The sequence below is a fragment of the Pundamilia nyererei genome, unplaced genomic scaffold (genome assembly GCF_000239375.1).
Source record: "Pundamilia nyererei isolate P.nyererei 1_Seehausen unplaced genomic scaffold, PunNye1.0 scaffold00272, whole genome shotgun sequence".
In the NCBI taxonomy this organism is placed as follows: Eukaryota; Metazoa; Chordata; class Actinopteri; order Cichliformes; family Cichlidae; genus Pundamilia; species Pundamilia nyererei.
The window spans coordinates 36,973-45,924 of NW_005187673.1; the positions used below are offsets into that span (position 1 = coordinate 36,973).

The 8,952-nt window shown below is 39.5% G+C and overlaps 1 pseudogene; it reads left to right on the plus strand.

Annotated features, from left to right (window-relative positions):
- The window catches only part of LOC102204941 (von Willebrand factor A domain-containing protein 5A-like), a 13,107-nt pseudogene extending 5,853 nt beyond the window's left edge, over positions 1 to 7,254 (plus strand).
- Positions 7,255 to 8,952: the final 1,698 nt, after the last annotated feature.

Here is an 8,952-nt window from a genome sequence, read left to right on the forward strand (position 1 = left end):
CTGCGTGTGGTTGTTACTTGTTACTGAGGAATAAATATGAATGTGTTTGTGGTGTGCAGGTCAAGCTGGCTGCAGGACACAAGTTTGACAGAGATGTTGAACTGCTGATTTATTACAAAGACGCCCACCAGCCCATTGCTGTGGTGGAGGCAGGACAGGCCTCTGCTGAGCCGGGTGAGTTGTTGGTTTGCACATTTTTATTTGCAAACTAACAACTGATGATTAAAAACGTGTCCTCTTTCTTCCGGTGGGAGATAACAGTGTTTAAATATATTGTAAAATATAAAGTTTACATTCTTTTCCCCTTTTCATGTGTTTCAGGCTCTCTGATGGGTGATCCAATGGTGATGGTGAGTCTGTACCCTGAGTTCCCCCAGTCTGTGATGTCTTCAACGGCTTCATGTGGAGAGTTTGTGTTCTTAATGGATCGATCTGGAAGTATGGGATTTAGGATCAAAAGAAGGAGTCTTCAGACTTGCATCCACAGTGCAAAGGTAGTCACAATGTGTGACTCATGAAGTCTTTAATCTCTAGTGTCCCTCTCACAGTGGCTTTCTCCATCTTTTTCGTCTTCTCTGAAGGACACTCTGCTCCTCCTGTTGAAGAGTTTACCAATGGGCTGCTATTTCAACATTTACAGTTTTGGGTCCAGATATGAACACATCTTCCCGTGAGTAACTCCTTCACCCAACAGAAGTCTTCTTGTTTTTACTAAGAAATACACGTGCTTGTGTATTGGTGTTTGTGTAATGACAGTAAGAGTGTGGAGTACAGCCGGCAGACCATGGAGGAGGCTCTGAAGAAAGTAAAGAAGATGAAGGCTGATCTTGGAGGAACAGAGATCCTTGAGCCCCTCAAACATATTTACAGCCAGCCCTGCATTCTCAATCAGCCTAGACAGGTAACACACACGCACGCACACGACTTAGGAGCTCACCCCAATCTTAATTACAACTAATAGTTGCATAAAGGTACTCTTGGAACATATATTTACCTAAAAATCTAAAGAGATAAGCTATGGTGACTTACTTCCTTTCCCTGTATTGGGACTGTACAACTTCACATGACGGTTTTACCTTACCAACAAATACAGAAACAGCTGGATGGGTGTTTTTGTTCTTATTGCACTATTTTCACATTTGGCTGAATAAGGTACACAAATTTAGTGTAGTGGCCCAACAAACTGGAGAGTATAAGGACATCTGCATAGAGCCGCACATTTACTTTCTGATAAGAAAATATATGTCACACCATCCTAAATGGATCTCCATTGTTACACAAGCAGTATGTAATTTGGATTGACACACAATTTGCAGTAATATTACCATGTAATTCTAGATACTGTTTTTAAAAGCTTGTCAGGACCATAATTGTTAAGGTAACTGGTCTTCATACTAACTGTGCATTGTTTGTTACTGCTAAACCATTTGTGTTTCTAAAACAAAGAACCAAAAATGGCTCTAAACACAAACTGTTTCACTGTTTTACATCTGTTATGGTGAAACTTCTTTCTAGCTGTTTGTCTTAACTCGCGGCTGGGTGAAGAACGACAAAGAAGTGATAGATCTGGTGAAGAAGAATTCAAGTTCTCACAGGTGAAAACACAAAACATAACTACAAAATTGTGCAAAAGTCTTGATCCATCCCTCTTTTCTTAGTATTTTGCTTTTAAGGAGGCAGATTTTCTTTTCTTTTTTTTTCTTTTTTTTTTTTTTGTTGCCATATTTAAGGTGATCTTGGGGAATAGTCTTTCTAAAGGTCTTTACTTTGAACATGGTTGTGTGGCTGTTTTTGTTTAAGCCACATGACATTGACTTATGAGTCATTCAAGCATAAAAAGGCACTTGACTTAATATTTTATAAAATGTAACAAAATGAGGGACGGCTTAAGACTTTTGCGTGGTACCAGATATCTGCAGAATTCCCAGAATGTGCTAAAAGTTGTCTCTGTATCTAATGGAAACTGTTGTATTGCAGGTGTTTCTCTTTCGGGACAGGAGAAAACACCAGCTATAATTTCATTAATAAGATATCCAAGGAAGGAGGAGGTCACGCTCAGTTCATCACTGCGACTGACAAGATACAACCAAAAGTAAGACATTAAACACAATCAGAAGTCAAATTAAACAAAACCACCGCAAATACTTATTTAATCAGAGAGTGTGATTCCAGTCATTAAAAAAAACAGCTCCTAACTCTTTGTTTTGAATTATTATTCAGGTGATGCAATCACTGCAATTTGCTCTGCAGCCATCTGTGATTGACATCTCAGTCACATGGGATTTACCAAAGGAAGTGTCTGTCACTGTCCTCACTCCACCAATCACATCCATTCTCCAGGGTCAGAGGTCACTGATTTATGCCCAGCTCACTGGACAGGTAGGAGCAGCATCTTCTCACAGTGAAAGATGTCTGTTGTGTTTTGAAATCTGATTAACAGTGATGTTCATGTGAAGATGTAGTTGGTTTCTAACACTGTAATTCTGTGTCAGAGCTCAGAGGCAGCAGAGGGCTGTGTGACGCTGAAGTACAGCCTGGCAGGTCATCCCTCTGAGAACCAGCTGCACTTCAGTCTCAGACCTGCAGAGGACACTGGGTAAATGAGCTGTTAGTTTGGTGGTACAATTAGTAGTATTAGCTTATACATTTGGTCAGGAGCAGTTATAAATTTTTTATTAGAGTAGAAATAAGTTCAGATTCAAAACTAATGATTCAATAGATTTGTGCATTCAATTTTAGCATGCACAGATTATACTAAGATTTGTTTGTATGCATTGTTTGTGGATGGAGCTAGCTGTGAGTATGTCATTGTTGTCATGTTATTAAACATTATTAGGATGAAAGTGTAAGAAGAATCCCAGCTGTACTTCTTCCTTCGCCCTGTTTGCAGATTAACAGTCCACATGTTGGCTGCTCGAACTCTGATTCGCTCCCTCGAGATGGAAGCAAGAGACGACAAAGGAGAGCGTGATGAGGAAATGAAGAAGAAGGTGGAGGAGTTGAGTATCCAGTCAGGAGTGAGCAGTGCCTTTACTGCCTTTATTGCTGTTAGTAAAAGCAGTGGTGAGGCGATACAAGGACCCCTGATACCACCACCCGGTGAGTGTTAGCACTGATATTTGATTTATTCTGAAATAGTGAATGTTCAAAGTTCTGCTGAGGTTTTTTTCTTTCAAGTCCTACTTTGTGAGCACAGGGCTGTACTAAGAAGTGTCATTAATGGCTCAGCAAAATATGTTGACATTTGAGTTTTCAGTGTCATGAAGATGGCTCGCTTTTTATCTGATTACATCACCATGGTAACTTGTGCTTAACACCTGCCCTGTCTAGAGTGAGTTACATCGTCTTAAAGCACAGAATTTTGCCTGATTCTTTCACAACCCCGAAGTTGGGACGCTCTTTAAATTGTAAATAAACACAGAAAGCAATTATATACAATTTAGAAAACATATCAAATGTTAATAAGAAAGAGGTAACTTAAAAAAAAGTAGTAATAATGAAGTATTTTGGAATTTGATATCAGCTACACATCACAAAAAATTGAGACAGGGGCAACAAAACGCTGCAAAAATACATTTAAAAAGAAACAGCTGCAGGAATATTTTGCAACGACTTAGGTTAACTAGCAACAGGCCACTAACATTTATGTTCAGCACATCTAGTCTAATGTCCTATATAAATAAAATTGCCATTATCATTAGTGTCTAGAAATTGCTAGAAGACAAAGAATTTTTATTAAATTATCTGTATCATTTTTTTTCGTTTTTGTTATATTTTAGTGGTATTATTGCTTTTGTTGCCCTTTTGCATCTTTCTCCCTTTATTGTGACTTTATTTTATCTCGTTCTGTCCTCTTCTGGTGTTTGCGCTTCTGTTTGAAGCACTTTTTTAAAATGATGATGATGATGATGATGATGACGATAAAGATGATGATTGTTTTGTGTGACACAGCTTTAAAACAGTGTAATTTGGTGGATTCCTGTGAGAGTCAGCCAAGCATCAGTAAGGGTAAGTACTGTTACTTTTTGACACACACACACACACACACACACACACACACACACACACACTTACTTGCAACGACCTTGAGATTTTCCACAAATTTCACTCGATAGATTTTATTTTATTTTTTACCTTTTCTGAGAAGTTCCACAAATTTCCAGCTACACCCACATTGTAAGAGTCTCAAATGATAAAGGCAAACATTCTGTGTACATGTTCAGTTTCTTAAAGCAGAAAGCAGGATTGATGGTCCTGCAAATGTGTCTATTCCTGTACATATTAGTGTTTGAGAGGGCGAGGGGTTTCTCTCCAGACGCCTTCTCACACTGTCCACCAATATCTTGACAGCACATTGCTGGAAGAAAATGATGTAATCTTGTACTGAATACTGATTGGTTGATAAGTGGGCTGGAATAAAGACGGGAGAGACAGTTGAGTTTGCTGGAAACAGGAGAACTGTGAAAAAACTAATTTTAAAGTTAAAAAATTACGGCTGGCTGATGGACAAAAACAGAACAAGCAAGAGTGGCACACAGACTGGTTGTACCGCACACTTTGTGCATTGCCTCAATTTGGAAACAGAGCTTACTGCAGGCAGATGGGCAGTCCCTGATGTGGAGCAGACAGTGCATACGTTACCTCTGCTGGACATAAATCCCACTTAACATATAACTGATCCTTAACCAAGCTCCATCAATGTAATGTTAAGGATGTAAAGTAACAGAAATTTTATGGTTTTTATCTCTGCAGGGACCTCTGTAACGGAGAAACTGAGATCAGGTAAAGGATTTACTCTTCCGAGATATTGAATCTCTGTGTAGGCACACGCACAGACAGACAGACAGACAGACAGACAAGTGCATTAGGTCTCCAACTTAATGAAGAAAAAAGAGATGTCCTTGTTTGTGGCCCAGCAGATTTGAACATAATGAAAGTGGAAACAAAGTAATGGACACTTTATGCCACATTTGCCAATGTTAAATGTTTGGTTCACTCTTGTTTTTAATCACTTTCCAAGCTGAGTTCTGTGTATCTGGGTCTGAATTGGAATTTGTTATTCATGCCTTTTATTTAATTAAGGTTATTATAATTGTTCACTTCTCCTAAGTTCCTCTCTGGAACATCAGCAGATCGTTCAGGATGCCGCTGTGAGGCTTCTTACTAAGTATTCACACTCTATTGCATCCACTGCATCAACTTCAGACTGCACTTTAAGATTCTGGTTTTGACTTTTAGAGCTTTTTAGAGCTCTGCATTGAAAAGCACCAGCATAAATCAATGAAATTTCCCAAAAGATGGAAAATAAACCAAAAGCTAACCCAAACAAACCACACATATGCATACTGGGAATAGGAGAGGTCTAATTTCAACCCAACAAGTGTGCGTCCTCTGAGGATCCATCTCTCACATCCTGCCCACTCATCACACTTACATTCTTGTCATTAAAGCTACCCTACCTTCCAAAAAAGAAAATTGTTATTACCAAAATTATTCACACATGTAAACTTCCAAAAGGTTATTTTAGACTTTTTTCTTTTGACTGAACTAAAAGCGAATCACACATTTTTCACATGGAAGTAAAAATACATCTTCATGGTTTGCCTGAAATTTTTCCCCATCAACAGCCTTCGGCTGCATTAACTGCTCACCTCAGAGGAAGGGTAAGTCAACAAGTGACACGTTTACTTTTTTTCTCTCTTATTTTTGCTAGTACACATGTCAAAAACTCTATGAAATACAAGACACATACATGTGTCTGTCTGTAACAATAACCTACAGTATGTGCACTTATTTTGTGCTTTTAATGTTTTCTTGAACTGTTCTTTTTCTGGAGTTGCATGATTTTTGTACAGAATACATCTTTAGTGCCTTAAAAACTAAGACATGGGTCCACAGGTTTTTAATCTAATCCACGCAGGGTCAAAATTATGCATGCGGGTCCATATTTATGCACATCTGCCACTAATATTTAATGTGCATGTTGCACCTTGACTACACACTCTTTGCAGCCATCAACAAGCTTCTGGCATATTTCTGCTGCTCTTCTTGGCCAGGCCCAAAATTACCATGATATTCATATATGTAACTTTCTTATCACAGCCACAGAGTCTGAGCTGTCAGTCAAAGACCCTTTGCTGCAGCTGATTTCCCTGCTGGAAGCCTCTGGATGCTGGTTATTGAAGCCAGCTTTGGCCTCTGTGCTGGGGAAGACCAGCAAGGAGGTGGCAAACCTGAAACCTGCATCGGTGGGTAATCATCACGTATTCAGTCATAGATGTTTAAGCAGCAGTGCATTAGTAGTATTACACAGCAGCAAAAGTCTGGCAGACAAAAATAATGTATTTATTTTTTAAATTTTTACTCCTTTACTCCAGCTAATCATATCTAAGTGTAAGGGCAATAGCCTGCAATCTCAACATATGCACTGCTTTTAATTTGTGGAGTTAGACCAGCAGTGAAGTGTGGGCCACCATTCTGGCTCTGATCTGGCTTCATGGTTTCAAGATGGATGCAAAGGACGAGTGGGAGCTTCTGGCTATGAAGGCTGCCTCGTGGCTCCGTGCTCAGAATGGTAATAAGACTAATAAATATTGAACTGCTGTTTTCTTTTTTGTGTTTTTGTTTTACAGTGTGTTCTATTTGTGCTTAATCACTTTATTTTCAGCGACGTGTGTGACAGAGTGTGTGGAGGCCGGTAATGCGCTGCTGGGTTGCAGAGTAACGAAAGATGCTTTGGGGCTCTGAAGTTGCTCCTCCTTCAGAATTCAACTTTATGTATTGCATATTATCAGTGTTCACTAGAACCACAGACGGTAACATTTCAATGAGCAGCAGGGGGTGACTCCTCTGGTTGCAGAAAGAAGTCTTTGTATGCCTACGGGTAAACATCTTTGTTGTTTGCGGTATAAGTTTACACTTTCATAGAGGGGTTTGTCTTTCTGAATGCGGCATTATGTTCATTCACTAAATTCTGTTCCTGATTAGAATCAAAAAGGAGAAAATCACCTTGTGATGTGCCGTGTTTCTGCCAGTTGTGGAAACACTCAGCTCGATGCTTCACAACAGAATATAACTAATCCCTAATGTAATGGTTGCTACAGTTTATGCATACAAACCAAAACATTCTGCACAATTGTTTATTTTATTTTCTCCAATTGTCCCTGAGAGGCATGTGAATGAGTGATCAGCTATATCTCATCTATTCAGTTCAGTTTTATTTCTATAGCGCCAAATCACAACAGCAGTCATCTCAAAGCACTTTACATTGTGGGGTAAATGCCCTACAATAATACAGAGAAAACAGTCTTTGAGACGCTTTGTGCTTTCTGTGACACTCGCCTGCGATGCTTAGCTGAACCAATTATCAGTTCATGCACTTAAATATAAGGGCAACACCAATTGTTAGAGCATGTTAGCTTTTCCTGTGTTGATATAGTAATAAAGATAAATGTCTGATCTCTAATTGATGGCTTCTCTGGACGTGTTGATGTCTGTATTTATCTTATCTTTCATTATTCTGTGGTTGTTCATCAGTGTGCGCATGTGAATTTGTAACTGAGTTTACTGTGCATTTGATAAAGCTCCTCAACCTAAATGTAGTCTTTTTTTTTCTCTCATTGATAAACCTGTAACCTGTATGCCAATCAAGGAACCACATCTGCATTTTAGCGAGGCTAGAACAGTTTGTACTTCTAAGTCACACAGTCAGTGATAGGATCTGGGAAAATCCGTCCACTAACTCCACTAAGGCCTAAGAGGTGAGATTAACGGGATGCCAAACTCAGTTGAGCTATAAGCCAGAGTTTTCTGTTCATAAAAGTGGATCTCTGGCTGGTACCTTATGCTCAACATGTGTTAAGAGTTTTGGTTCAAAGTCTGGAAGTGCCACATTTTCACAGATTTTATTTTATTTTTATTTTTTTTATTGACAGCATGTTTTAAGTGCTGTGTGGATTTACAGCTGGTGGAAGCTATTTTGCATATGCAGGTTGTTAAGGCATACCTGACTACTACTACACTTTTAATCACTATTTTATCATCATCATCATCAATCAATCACATCTCTGACTGGAGTAGGCGGCGCTCACAGGGATCGTTTTGTGTAGCACAAGATTTTTATATAGGCACAAACCAAGACTGAAGCAGAAAAGCTTAACAGAGCTAGTTGATAAGCACTGTCGTGACACCTGTTATCTACAGGTGGGATTTTAGGTTTTGTTAAGCCAGCTACCACAAACAAAGCCTGGATGGTGCAACATATTTATAAATTTCCCCAATCCTCAGGGTTAAATCACAACTCTTGCTCAGTGTTCTCTGGGATGGGCTCCAGCGTCCTCACAAGAAAACCGATGGGCGGATATAGCCAATTAAATACATCTACAACATCTTTAATACTCAAATATTGGCAAATATTGTTTTCTATTTTTATTTTTCCTACTATAGAGCCTTGTTTTTTCTGATGTAAATGGCCTGCATTTGTATAGCGCTTTTCTAGTCCATAGGACCCCAAAGCGCTTTACACTACATTCAGTCATCCATTCACACACTGGCGATAGCAAGCTACATTGTAGCCACAGCTGCCCTGGGGCGCACTGACAGAGGCGAGGCTGCCGGACACAGGCGCCACCAGACCCTCTTACCACCACCAGTAGGCAAACACGGGGTTAGTATCTTGCCCAAGGATATTTGGCATGCAGCCTGGGATCGAACCACCGACCTTCTGATTAGTGGCTGACCTGCTCTGCCACCTGAGCTACAGCCACCCTGTTCTTTGTCCTAATATGTGTGGCTGGGAAGGGACTGTATGTTATCCCCCTGTCATTTATAATGAGTATTATCCACATTACTCCAGTCACTGAACTGAGATGATACTCCATGTTGTTTTACGTTGTCATCTATACAACCTGGTTTTACCTGAAAAGCTTAACATTTTAATGACTTAAACCCTAT